This window comes from Cupressus sempervirens, chromosome 4 (assembly GCF_028749045.1).
Source record: "Cupressus sempervirens isolate cs-2001-9-10 chromosome 4, ASM2874904v1, whole genome shotgun sequence".
Classification (NCBI taxonomy): Eukaryota; Viridiplantae; Streptophyta; class Pinopsida; order Cupressales; family Cupressaceae; genus Cupressus; species Cupressus sempervirens.
The window spans coordinates 98,194,999-98,209,923 of NC_143121.1; the positions used below are offsets into that span (position 1 = coordinate 98,194,999).

Sequence of the window (14,925 nt, forward strand, 5' to 3'; positions counted from 1 at the left end):
ATGCTTACTTGCTTTCCATTCAACTAAGATTAAAAACATTTCAATAATCTGGGAGCATTCGACTTCAACCAGAGAACCTTAAAAATAACCCTAAACTTTAAACAACTTCAATACTTCAAACTTGTAGCTCTAATGGATACATACAATGGTGCTTGGAGAAATCACTACATCAATAGGAAAAATCCAACAATAATGAACTTATAGAGTGAATAGGGGAAACATGTGCAACTGGAGAGATTAGATTACTGATCACTTTCTTCTTCTTCCTTCTTTGCTTTGCTAAACTTCTAATCTACTGAACGTTGTAGAATAAATCTGAGGCATTCCTTTTTGTCATATATTTCCCCCATTTTTTGAATTCAAAACTCATCCACCACATTTATGTTTTATGTCTGTTTTGGAGTCCTTCAAGGTGGTAGGTGGGTGTTTGGCTCCAGGGGAAAATGTCAATAGCATTAAATATTCCAACGAGATTTTTTATGTCTATCTCCTCCATTCTTTTCTCCAAACCCACAACATCATCGAGCTCCACTTGGAATTTTTCCATCAATGTTGGTTTTCTCAGAAGCTCTATAATCATCCATTCAATTATTGATGAAGTTGTGTCAATTCTTGTGATAAACATGTCTTGCCAAAGAAAAGGAAATTGGGCAATAAACTTTATCTGAAAGTGGTTGCACAATTAGCATCTCCAATTAGCTCATATGACCCAAAATTTAAAACAGATGGACAATGCATATATATATATATATATATATATATATATGGAGAGAGAGAGAGAGAGGGAGAGAGAGAGAGAGAGAGAGAGAGAGAGAGAGAGAGAGAGAGAGAGAGGTTTCATATTTAGTAATTTGGCTTGTTCATTTTGTAAGGGTCTATTAGCAGTTTGTTGGGCTTGTAGAGAGATAATATTTCCAAATCTATGTATTGTTTTATAATAGCATAATGACAATGCTATTAATCCATGTTGAAACAAGTTATTTTATAAGTTCTATGCTAGATCTAGTTGGGTGAAGTTTATAAAATGTTTAGTTTGTTTGTGCCTATCGGCACTGACCACTGTGTGCTCTCTTTTTTGAAATGATTATTGTAAGAGTTGATATACAAGGTTTAAAGGATAAATATTACATAGAAATACATGTTTCCTTATGCTACAAATCTAAAAGAAAAAATTTTAATTGAAAGAGTACCAATATATTTAGAAAACATAATTATTATTTGCAACCTTCTTGCCTCTCTCAAACAAAATTAAATATCAAGTTAAGATTTTCCTAATGTCAAATTATTATGGATAATATCTCTTACCATCATGACTACTTTGATTTTCTCTAGAGTAAGTTGTGTGCCATCTTCTCTCAAGTCCAACATTACATCTAGAAAACCCTTTGCTTCATTACCGTCAAGTGGTATATCAGCTCTTTGTGCTAGTCGTTCCTCAATGATTATGTCAAACATATTATCAAAGACTTGGACCAAATTCTTAGCTTTAGCATTCAGCCCCTGAAGATTAAACCTCTCTAGAAATGAAAAAAACTTGATAAATTAGGAACCCCTGCTAATTCAAGGGCTTTTTTAACCATGCCCCTAAACTCTATAGCTTGTGCAAAGCCTATTTCAAACAATTTTTTGCCACAAATCATCTTACCCATAATGCTAAGAGAAATCATAAAAGCTCTTTCCCCAATATTCACACCATACCCTTGTTACAATCCTCAATGATCTCATCAATAGTTGTAAACACCTCATCTTGTGTCAAATGTTGTAGAGCATCCAAACTTCTGGTGCTAAAAATCTCAGTGTTCAAGATCCTTCTAAGAAGATACCAGTGAGGGCCATAAGGACTCCATAATAGAATATTGCCTTGTTAGGAAAAAAACCCTTATAACTGTGTTCATTGGCCTACTTGAGAAGCTCTAGTAATTGTTCTTTAGTATTTCTCTTGCCATGGATGGAGATGAAACAACTATTGCTATCTGGATGCCTAATTTGATTGTCATGAGAGGCTCATATTTGTGTGTGAGATGGAGAAGAGATTGGTGGGTATTTTCCCCAACCTGAGGAAGGTTTCCAATGATGGGCCATGTAGGAGGACCTAGTGGTAATGATGAACTCCTTTTTTTCTTCAAAAAAATGAGGAGTATGACTACTAGTAGAACTTCTGCAACTAGAGAGTATGATGATGATGAAGAAACAGTGATTGAATCCATGGAAGAAAAGGATTCACTGAATAGGTAGCTATGGGAGACATAAAAATTTGAATGCTATCGTATTCAAATGGGTATATAAATAGACAAAAGTATTCGATGTATTGCATCTATATTTTAACTCTTCTTCTTGCATAGCTAAAAATCCAACAACTTTGAACGTACAAAATATTATATCAATCACAAAAGATTATGGAATTATGATAAAGTATAAAGTAAAATAAAATATTATCTTTCTACTTATCTTTTGATGAAAAAATGTGCATACAACTTTGAAGGTACAAAATATTATATTAATCTTAAAAGATTATGTAATTGTAATATAAAGTAAAAAAAAACATTATCATTGTACTTATGCTTTTGATTAAAATTTATGTATATTTGCTTATATTAACATTTGAGATCAATTTTTGAAAAGTAAAAATAAATAGAACACACAAATACAATGATTACAAATGATACAAAATATCAGATCATCTTACAAGTTAATTGATTTTTGAATGTCACTCTGAATCGAGAATTTGCATGTAGCTACATTCTATATACATGGACAATAGGAAAAGCTGAAAAAACACATCACAATTACATTTATTTAATAGGTCTTTTAAGTTTCTAAAATTATAGACCATCATGAACATTAGAGCTCTAGCTGCTATGGCCAAGAGATGTTCTCAATAAGCCAACACATAGAAAGTCTTGATTTTCTTGCATGCTAAGGACATTACCCATTCCTATAAGAGTAAAAGTTACAATGTTTATGATGGTCAATAACTTAAAAACCTTTATTAAAGACCTCTAAAAAAAATGCAAACCCATTGCATTTTTCAACTAGACCTAATGTTGTATGCATATGAACCGAGATTTCATATTGAACTATGGTATCTATATGTATTGCTTGAAACCAAGAGATTCAAATAGTTAGTTGTCATGTAATCTATTGCCAAGTTTTAGTCTTACCCTTAAAAGATTGATGTCATTGGTATAAAAGTGAGTATTTGTCGAAGACATGATGTCTAAGTATCTATTAGGTCAGTTACTTCTCATCCTTCCTGAGTGCTCTACTTTATTTGTTTTTCAGGTCTCCCTTTACATTACCTTTACCCACCATCTAAGGATTTTTTATTTATTTTTGGTGCACGTGAGATCTAGGTGATCCAAGAATGGCTGGGATGTGTTTTGGTGTTTTCCTAATGATAAGTTAGTTGTTCGCATTCTATAATCTTCTATATTTTTATAACATTCCATGTCCCATAGATTCTAACCTTTTGAGTGCAAATCTAAAGGATGAAATGATGACAGTGATTCACAAGTTGAGAGTATGACTATGTCCTGTTGGAAAGGCCTACTAATTTGTGGATCAAACTCAAAATTAATCTCATTCAAATTTGTGGAGATAATATCATGTGCTACAAAGGAACTCGAGTATATGGGTTTCCTGATGCATTACCCATGGAAGCAAAGTTTTTTTGTTCTTCTTCTAATGTTTGATAGACTTGATCCAAATCTTGGTCCCAATGATCAAGTAGTATGACCACAATGTTGAATGAACCATTTATAGGCTCATAATTAATAATGCATCCTCAAGATCTAGCTAAGAGGCCATCAAATTAAGGTGAAATTTTGAGTGTTGTTTGTTGTGCTTCAGTCTAGGAAATGTTGTTAAAAAGGGGATTTTCCATCCCAAGGTAGTGGAAAAGGTCACTTCTCCAAATGATTCAAGAATAGAAAGTCAAGTTACTCTAAAATATGAATATCCTTCAGAGATGATCAAGAGATACTTCTAGAGAAGTTAGTTGTGGAAATGCAACCTTGATATTAAGAAGATGCAATGTTAAAAGCATTAGGTAGAAAGTGAAAGAACTGAGTACACAAGCTAGCAAAAGGATTACTCCCCGTGTATGATTCCAAATAGAAGGAAAATGGGTTTGCGGAAAAGCTAAGTTTCCCTCTTTCCCACTTATGTTAACTTTATCAAGTATATCTATATTCTAGATACTAAAGAAACATAAGGAACTTCTTGAAAAGCTAAAGCATTTGTATTGTTAAGTGATTCTTAGTCATGTCACTTTACTTTAAGTTAAGTAATAGAGGTTTCAATAATTTAATATTTTACATGTGAATGAATGCAAAGTTTAAATAGTCATTACTTATTGAATATAATGCAAATCGTGTCATTATAATCATTGGTTGAACTTAATTTTGTTTATGTGGCACCAATGTTCTCATTCCTATATCTATTTCACTAGAATTGCATGCAATTGGTTTCTTCAAGTATATTTAAATGGTTATTTATTGACAACTACATCTTGTTAAAAAGAGTGAGTTAAAAAAACTTACATATACGTCCTTCAAATTCTATGATTTGAGTGATCTTCATAGAAGACTTAATTCTCAACCCATTCACCCAATCACTCAAAAACTTAATGAAAGTGGACTTGTTGAAGCAATTGCTTTCCCTATGGCAGTGCATGCACCTAATCTCATAAGGGAATGCATCAAAGTAAACAACCTAGAAATAAAGTATATTTTATTTCCTGGCCAGTCTATTCTCATATCATTCAACAAGGCACTGATGCAGGACCTACATTTTGCATTTCCATGAAGGAGAAATATTGTGATGTTAATTTTTGGTCCTTTGCATCCATGTTCAATGAGTCAAAGACCCTCAGATAGGAAGACATGTAGAAGATAGGGTTCTAGATAGCTCATTCAAAGAAGAGCAACATGACAAACACCTTTTTTGGCACAAATCTAAAATAAGAGATTGTGGATTTCTTCTCACTCCTTCTCAGACTAAAAGGAAAAGAGGAGATTTTGGAGTTCATTAAAAATTGTTTCTTCCTATTACAAGCAATATATTTTGAGGATAGGTAGATTAAATTGGCATAAATCATCTGTGATGAACTCCTCTACTAATTGATTTGAGGCGAGGATTCAAGAAATACTACATGTCCTCTTATCTAATATATGCATTGGCAACTCACCACTTATGGCCCAACCTCCTTGGCATCCCAAATTATAATGAGCACACCAAAGTTTTTGAATCTCACCCACATGTATAGCTACAAAAAATCTATGAGGAGTACGTAGCTATCAATGATGCTTTCACTATGAGGCTATTCCAAGAATTGCAAGGTTTCCCTAAAAGTAGATTCTCGCCAAAGGAAATTTCAGCCATAATCTAGTTCAGATGCTCATTCATTTAGTTTCTAAGTTTCTTCTATTTGTGAATAGGAGCCTATGATGGATTTCCTAATAGGTTTTGAGGATATCTAGAGGACAAGGTGGTTCTAGTCGAACTGTGTTGAAAGATCCTTGAGGTGAACACACTGTGTTCTAAAGTGAAGAAGATAGCAGACATTTCCTTCCCTATAGTGGTTGGCCTATATTCACGTGCCTCTAAATCAAATGCAGAGAATTTGGTAAAATGTTTTGAGAGTAAAATTAAGTTGTTAGACTATGAGGTACTAATGCCTCAATATGATCTAGTTAAATTTGTATGGAATCTTTTGAAGTTGGGCTATGCCTATAGGCATGTTCTAGATATTGAATACTTATGTTTTGGGTGTCTCAATGAGTACTAAAATTGGGAGATATTTTGGTCATGACTAAGAATTGATGAGATTAAATTATATAATGGCTTTGTTGATGTTTCTAACCTTATAGATGATGGAGCCTACATGCACCCCACATTTTACAAAAAGATCAAAGGCACCCCATCTTTTGATCTAGTCATTGAATCTATGGAGGGGATAACCAAGAGAATAGACTAATGGGTGGAGTGGACCTGAGCAAGGAAAAAGAGGACTAAAAGCACTAGTTCTATGGGGGGAGTGTTAGCTAGAGCCTCCTAGTCAACTATAGCAATGACCACCATAGTCACTACATCAATAGTTGTAGGGACATTATAGTCCATTGGTCAAGGTGGAGACCAACCTCCAAAAAAGAATGAACTACTCACTCTTACTTGTGGAGTTAGCTCTCTTTTAAACACTAGGAAAGTTGGGGAAAAGGAGGATGGCAAGAATAAGGGGAAAGAACAAGAAAAATTAGTGGCCAAGAAAACTTCCCCTATTTAAGTCATCATTTTGGATGGAAACACCAACCCCATGGATGGAAAAGAATAGGATGCATCTCGAAAAGGGAATACCTTAGCCCTTTTGGTAATTAATGTCTATGTCTTCCCTATTGCTTCTCGAAGAAAGCCAACTCCATTAATCCCAAGGAAATTGTTTGATCTCACTGCATTGCAATCTTCTATCAATGTGCTCTCTACAAATTCATGGCTTGAAGAGACCATTGATAGGAAGAAGTGGAGATATGAAGATGTAGCCCAATAAAAGGACTTGATCACACAAGTCACCTCCTCTTAGCCATCAAATAAGACAAAGAAGTAGAAGACAATTGCTTCACTGGCTATGGATTCAACAACTATCCATATGCTAGTTGAGATTATTGAGTTATAGAAAGAAGAAAGATTTCATGAAATCTCAAAGGATGATTTCCCAATTAGAATAGTGGAACTTGGCATTCAAGTTTTCAATTGCATGGTGAACATGTGGAAGTCTACTAACGAGAAAATTTAGGACAAGCTGGAAGAGCTTAGAGAAGAGAAGAATATATTGAAGGCCTCGAATAGAGAATTGTTTCAAAAGCCATTGAAAATTTGTTTTAGTATTTGAAGATATTGCACATAAGGTCTTTCATGTCCACTAATGGAAAGCTTGTGGACATTGAGAGAATGAAATCAGAGTTCTTGGAATTTTTCAAGGAATTCATTGATCTACTCAACTTCCAAGTGTCCAATATTCAAGAGTTTTCAGCAGCAAATGTGATCATAAGGAGAGATTTGGAGAAATTCTACTCTTGAGGGTGGCCAGAATAGATGAACTGATAGAGATGCATGACTACTTGATGGTTTGAGCTAATAATATCATCATTCTAGATGTCGGAGATCTAGAAAAAGTAACTAAAGGCATAAAGGATTACATAGCCAAATCAATTACTTCTTAAAAGGCATGATGTTCTGATGCTTTTCTGGACATCTCCCATTCTCCCTCTTCTCTTTCCTAATTTTAGCCATTCTTAGTATTTTTTTAGTATCTATAAGGAATAATGTTTCAAGCTTCTCCTATTCTTAGTCTTTTTATTTATAGATGCTTTATGAAGCAATCATCCATGTAACCAACCATTTTGAGAAGGCCTATATATGTAACATTTTATGATGTTAATAATATTGAAATTTTTTACTTTGGGAAAACCCCTATAGTTGGGACTACTTTGCATGACTCTAAGTTCATTTTAAGTTTTTTATGTTCATTTACTTTCATTATAGTGTATGGAATGAATGTGCTAATGTTGAGAATTGAATGAATGTGAATGAACTTGGTTTTGTTTCTTTAGTTGAATAGATTATATGTCTTACTTTCATCAGCATAAACATGTCTTCTATTATCTCTATTGTATGTTGTAGTGTGTTTGTTTAGTATAGTTTGTTGCATGAGGAAGCTATAAATTGGTGTGTGGAGAAGCTGAGAGATAGACAATTTGGGTATTGTTAAAAAATCGGCTATTTATGTAATCTAGGAATTACTCATTTCAGCATCTCTTCTTTTCTTCCTATTGTTGCACTTGTTTATGCTCGTTTCCATTTCCTGAATTGACAATAGAGTAGATTTCATGTTGATAGTTAGTCCCCTTGTTATTTTCCTAAGTTGTTAAAAGTGTTGAACAACTTGGTTTTACCCTCTTCTGCTCTTTGGTTAAGAGCATACCTCCAAAACTCAAAAGAAAAAATTCATTGCATATCTTGCATTCAAAAGGGATTTTTACCTTTCAATTCAAGGGTCCTTGATAAATTACTACATTGACCTATTCTATTGTTAAATTCTTTGTTTTCCACAAGCCATTGGGTAGTCTAAGATTAATGGTATAAACCAAAATATCAAGGCAAACAAATTGTTAACCAATTGTTTATGGTGACTCTACTAGAGAAGATATCATACATGCTATGTTATCCTAGGTAATTTTTTCTATGGCTTTATTGAGAAACTTAGGAATCATCTCTATGGTAGTAAAAGATTTGATTCATATATAACAACTCTTAAGGAGAAATGGTGTTGCCTCACAAAGGAAAAATCCCAGTAGTGCAACCTAACCTTAGCTTCTAGGATGAACAAGAGGATATAATAAATCAGTTGAATACCCTCTCCTAGAAAATTTTATATGAATGTCCCTTAACCAATATAGAAGAGTAAGCTTCACCCTTGAAAGAGAGGAAGAAAATTTTGAATATTAGGAGGGAGTTCTACGAGAAATAAAATTAAGAGGAGCACACTGGTTGTAAACTAAGATAGTTCACCCTGGATTCTACATATGCTTGTAGTGCTCATGGTAAAGGGAAACTTGAACCTGTGTTCAAAGAATTATAGAAAACTGAGTTCACTATATTGGAAGATCCTATAGGAAGAGTTATATCAAGGTATATGTGGTACTCTTTCTCTACCACCTCACCTCATTGCCCAATTATGCAACCACTCATCTTTGCCTCCTATTTTCTACACTCAAATCCCATCATTGTTTAATGCCCTCACTCTTCATGGAGTAGTTACCCCTACTACTATTACTTTTTAGGCTATACTAGTAATCATCCTTGCCTCAATGGTTGTTCCCTAGGGTAATGTTGTTGGCTCTTTGTGACTTGCTGCAAACTCCCAAGAGATTCTAGAAAGAATTTTCCCAAATTCAATGATGATGGGAAAGTCTCTATTGATGAGCACATCACATATTTCTTCACTGCATACAACATCATTTTTCTTCAACATGAAGATGTAGTAGTGAGGATGTGTTGGAAAACCTTGGTTCACAATCCAAATGATTGGTTTGAACACCTTCCAATAGGATGTATCACAACTTGGGATGACATACAGAACTAATTTGAAGTGTGCTACAATATTACTATTGATGAGCATACATTGTTGACTCAACTTACCCAGATAAAGAAGCAACCTAGTATTTCTATGAGAGACTTCATTGCTAAATTCAATAAGTTGGTCAATATGGTTTCTGCTGCAAGCAAACCTATTACAAACAACCAGAAGATGTTTTTCATTATCTCCATGCCCCCTGACATAGGCTTTCAAATCAGGTGTGCACATGTCTCTAGTTTTCTAGTTTCTTAAACCCTTGCAATTGAATTGGAGGATGATTTGATAGCAACTGATAAATAGAAAAGAGACATTCAAAGTGGAGCCTCTATAAGATCTCCCTCTAGTGTAAATAACAATATTAAAAAAATTCTACAAAAGCTCTCCAATGAAATGATTTCCATGATGAGACAAATGGGAAAGCCCATTTCTTCACTCCAGAAACCATATCATGATGTTCCCCAAAGGCCACATGAAGGCAAACCATTAAAATTGTCATCTCTTCACCAAAAGCTTTTTATTGAGGTAGCTTCCAAGAAGAAAAATATGAGCATTTTCCATTTACAAGTTGATCACGATGGTGATTCCTACTTGAAAATGAATAGATATAAGAATCTCACTACTACTAATGAGATAAACATCAAGTACCCCAAAACAGAAGATGGTTCTGCTCCCCATGGTGACTCTAGAACATTCTTTTTGGAGTATTAATCAAATTTAGAGGTTGGAGGTGACTTCTTCACCACCTTAGAGGAATTTAGATGACCATGACTATGATAAACCCCACATCTTATGAAAAGATCAAAGGAACCCCAATTTTGTCTACCCTACTTATAGATCCAGGCATTGACTCTATGGAGGTTCTTATGTAGGGGATAATCTAGAGAAAATAAAAATGGGTGGAGTAGACCTAAGTGAGGAAAAAGAGGATGAGAAGCACTACTTTTATAGGTGAAGTGTCAACTGGAGCCGCCTAGTCAACTATAGAAATAACCACCACAACCATTACATTAACCTCTATAGGGCCATCGTAGACTAATTGCCAAGGTGGAGACCAGCCTCCAAAAATGAATGTGCCACTCACTCCTACTTGCATAGTTGGCTCTCTTCCCAACACCAAAAATGTTGGGGAGAAGGAGGACACCAAGGATAATGGTAAAGAATAAGAAACCATAGTGGCCAAGCCATCTTCCCTTGTTCAAGTCATTAATTTGGATGGTGACACCAACGCCATGGATGGCTAGGAATATGATGCATCTTAGTAAAGGGATATCTCAGCTCTTTTGGTAACTAAGGTCATTGCCTTCCCTATTGCTTCTCAGAGAAAGCCAACTCCATTTATTCTGAGCAAGCATTTGATCCCACTACATTACATTCTGTTATCAATGTGCTCTCTATAGAAGCATGGCTTGTAGAGACCATTGATGGGAAGAAGAGGAGATATGAGGATGAATTCCCATAAAAGGACTTGATCACACAAGTAACCTCCTCTAAGCCATCCCAAAAGACAAAAAGGTAGAAGATGATTGCTTCATTGGCTACTGGCTAGTTGAGATTGTTGATCCATAGAAAGAAAGAAGATCGCATGAGCTCTGAAAGGATGATTTCCAAATTATAATAGTGGACCTTGGCATCCTAGTTGATGAATCCATGGTGAAAATGTGGAAGTATACTAACGACATAGTTGAGGGCCTCGAACAAAGAGTTAGTAGTATACATAAGGTTTTCACTTGGGAGCATTTCTTCGAGTCAATTTGACATGAATGCAAAAGAGAATAAGAATTCACTCCTAAGACGACAAAAGGAAAGGTAAGTTTGGTAGGTAGGCCTAGCATGGTTCGATCAGGTGAAGGTTGAAGGTCCCTCACTAGTTGAAAAATTGGGAAGCCTAGTATTGGATGCTTACAAGCTCAAGGAAGTAGCTTCAAATCATTAGAAAACCATATAGAAGACAACATACAAGATGATAAAGAAATTGGCCCTTTTAAAAGAAGTAATTGACATGAAAAAAAGTGTGGCCATTGCTCATCGGTTCCTTAAGACATGCAAAGAGTCACCATTTCACTAGAAACAATCCTTGGAGTTCTTTATAGAAAGCTCCATGAGATCTACAAATGAGTTGAAGGATGTGCACCACTTGGTGCAAAATGTCATTGAAATTTTTTTTTAGTAGTTTAACATATTTCACATAAGGCCTTTTGTGTCCACTAATGGAAAGATTTTGGACATTGAGAGAGTGAAATCAAATTTCTTAGCATTTGTCAAGGAAGTCATTCATTGGTCAACTTCCAAGTGTCCAAGATTCAAGAGTTGTTAGCAATGAATGTGATCATAAGGAGAGAAATGGAGAAATTATAGTCAAGGGTGGTCAGAATAGATGAACTGATAGAGATGCATGACTACTAGATGGTTTGAGCTAACAATATCTTATTTCTAGATGTCAAAGAGCTAGAAAAAGTACTTCAAGAAATGAAGGCTTATAGAGCCAAATCATTTACTTCTAAAAAGGCGTGATATTTTGATGTTTTTCTAGACATCTACCATTCTCTGTCTTTAGTTTCCTAATTTTAGCCATTCTTGGTATTTTTTCAATATTAGTACCAAACAATGATTCAAGCTTGTCCTATTATTAGTCTTTATGTTTAGAGATGCTCTATGAAGCAATCATCCATGTAACCGACCATTTTGAGAAGGCCTATAAATGTAACTTTTTATGATGTTTATAAGATCAACAAAATCGACTTTGAGAAAACCCCTACAGCTGGGACTATTGTTTCTAACTTTGTGTTCATTTTAAGTTTTGTTGTTTATTTACTTTTAGTATAGTACATGGAATGAATGTGATAATGTTGAGAATTGAATGAATTTGAATGAACTTGGTTTTGTTTCTTTCATTCAATAGACTATATGTCTTACTTTCCTTAGCATAAACATGTCTTCTTTTCTCTCTATTGCATGTTCTAGTTATGTATTTAGTATAGTTAGTTGCATGAGGAAGTCAAAAACTAGTGTGTGGAGAAGCTAAGAGATAGATAATTCAGGTATTGTGAAAGCATTAGCTATTTATGGAATATGAGAATTACTTATTTCACCATCTCTTCCTTTCTTCCTATTTTTGAAGTTATTTATACATGTTTTCATTCCCTACATCTAGGTTAGAGTAGCTTGTATGTTGTGAGTTAGTCCCTTTTTCATTTTTCTATGTTGTTAAAAGTGCTGAGCAACTTGGTTTTTGCCTCTTCTCCTCTTTGGTTAAGAGCATACCTCTAGAACCCCAAAGACAACATTCATTGAATATCTTGCATTCAAAAGTGAGTTGTACCTTCTTCTTTTTCCTCAAGCTATTGGACAGTCTAAGAGTCAAGGTATAAAATAAAATATCAAGTTAGACAAACTGTTAACCAACACAATCATGGGTTAATGTTGAGCTTCACTTGGTTTTGAGAATATTTTAATAGTCTCTACTAATCAAGGCCGACCATGTGAAGGTGGAAGCTCATTTGGCTCCACCTGCATAACATTTAAATTCAATATTAACATCTAAAATATTTAAGAAATGATTAATCTTTAAAGTACCTAGAATGTCCTCATTAGTTCCTCCTACTCTTAGGGGAAGTCCATCTTCATTGCTCACAAGCAACTCATCTGATGCAGGAGCATCCAGAGGTATAAGGGCAATCCTGTGTCACCCAAAAAAATGTACTTAGACTTAGTTTCTATTTCATGTCTTTACATTTTTGGATACCCATTTGGGTCAAATAAAGGTTCCAACTCTCATAGTTCCACTATCAGTGTGTTTGAAAATCCTGAAAAAATAGGAGCATGTATTTGTGCCATCATTTTGGTAAACTAGAAGGTGTGAATTGGCCAAATGAATGTAATCATGATTTAGAGCATTCCAAAAAAAGAATCAGGTCAATAGGCCCCACGGTTTGAAAGTTATTGCAGTTTTTTTGGGTTTTGGAGACCTCCTAAGAATGCTTCAAAGTCAGGTTTGGGGCATTAAATGACCTTGAAAAGGGTCAAAAAATGGGTTAAAAAGTTATGCCTCCCAGAAGTTTGGTTACCGTTTCTGGATTCTTCTAGATTTGCACCGACTTCTAATGCAGCTTTTGGAACCTTCTATTTTGTCAGTGGATGCCTACTAGCACTTTCTAGAATGTACTCCTAGTCCTTAACCCTCTGGGGTCTATTTAAGGAGATTTATGGCATTGTAAAAGGCAGTTCGGAGTGGAGTTTGAGAGGAGGTACTAAAAGGAGAAATTATCTCTAGATTTATGCTATTGTAAGCCTTAGGGCATGTTTTGAAGTTTATTTTCTTGTACTGTTTGTACTAGCTTATTTTCTCAGTTAATATAATTTTCCCTTTCTGTTTTTGTCCATTCTGTTCTTGGGTTGTGTCCCCATCATCATCACAATTCTTTTTTGATTCTTCTACATCTAATACAAATACATATAGAAATGTCCTCATGGTGTCTTGCATAAAATGTATCCAATATTACAAAATACCCCCTAAGAAATAATAGTTTAAGTTAAATAAGCACATGAAAAATGAGAGAGAAAAAGAGGAATCTACTTGCCAATAGGTGTTTCCATTACATCTATGGCCATGCTACCTATTGAGTGAGTTTTATTGCTTTTCTATTGTGCCAAGATCTCTCTTTTTACATACCTACATACATACATAGACACAAACATGTGTGTATGTGTGTATTTATGAATATATACACATATACATACATATACATATATGTACACACACACACACACACACACACACACACACACACATATACAAAGATCACAAAGGAACAACAATGAAATACAATGATCACAATGGCATGACAACAAAATTGTAGATCTCCACAATCCATAAGATCTCTTTGTATATATACATGCATAGATACATAAATGCACACACATGTGTGTATGTATGTGTAATACACACACATATATATATACATATACATACATATATATGTATATGTATATACATACATACATACATACATACATTTTCATATGCAATTTTATCAGCTTGGAAAATTTTATTTGATCCTACTAGCTAGAAACAACTGATTGTTCTTGCTATGATATGTTTTAGTAAAATTTCTTGAAAACTCTTCCCATTTCTATTGGTCTACATTATTTTTGTTCACGATCTTAAGGTAATTCATTTAGCATGGGTTGGTTGAATTTTATTGTTTTATAGTTTTATTATTTGGATTCTAGAATCTATATTCAGCTGGATCAATGTTTTGTTGTGCCAAGATCTCTTTGTATAAATGCATACATAGGAACACATATGTGTGTGCATTTATATATATACACATATATACATATAAATAAATACATACATACATACATATACACATACACACATACATATACATAAATAATAGTAATATATGTATTGCATCTACATTTTCTTTTCTATTTTTTATAAGAGTGCTTCAATGTTGGAAACCATTTCAACATCCTTTGCATGGTTTATAGGTAATACCATTATGGAGAGGATTTTTCAGGGGAATGAGCCTCATGATTATGACATTTACATAAAAGTAAAACTTTCTTCCTTAATTCCTTAGACTCAACTCTTTACTAAAGTTATTCTTCTAGTAGTGAGAATAGCTGCTATGAATTCTTGGGAGCCATGGGACCCTAAACATATGCTATATTTTTTGGAGACATGGGAGAGGTTACTACTGACATGAGTACTTCATAACATTCTGTATCATATAGTGATGCCCAAATTAACAACAAGAATAGATACTTGTGATCCTCAAAAGGTTACA

The 14,925-nt window shown here is 34.3% G+C and overlaps 1 pseudogene; it reads right to left on the reverse strand.

The window, feature by feature from the left end:
- Positions 1-379: 379 nt before the first annotated feature.
- Positions 380-2,207, reverse strand: LOC149560112 (flavonoid 3'-monooxygenase-like; annotated as a pseudogene).
- Between the last annotated feature and the right edge of the window lie 12,718 nt (positions 2,208-14,925).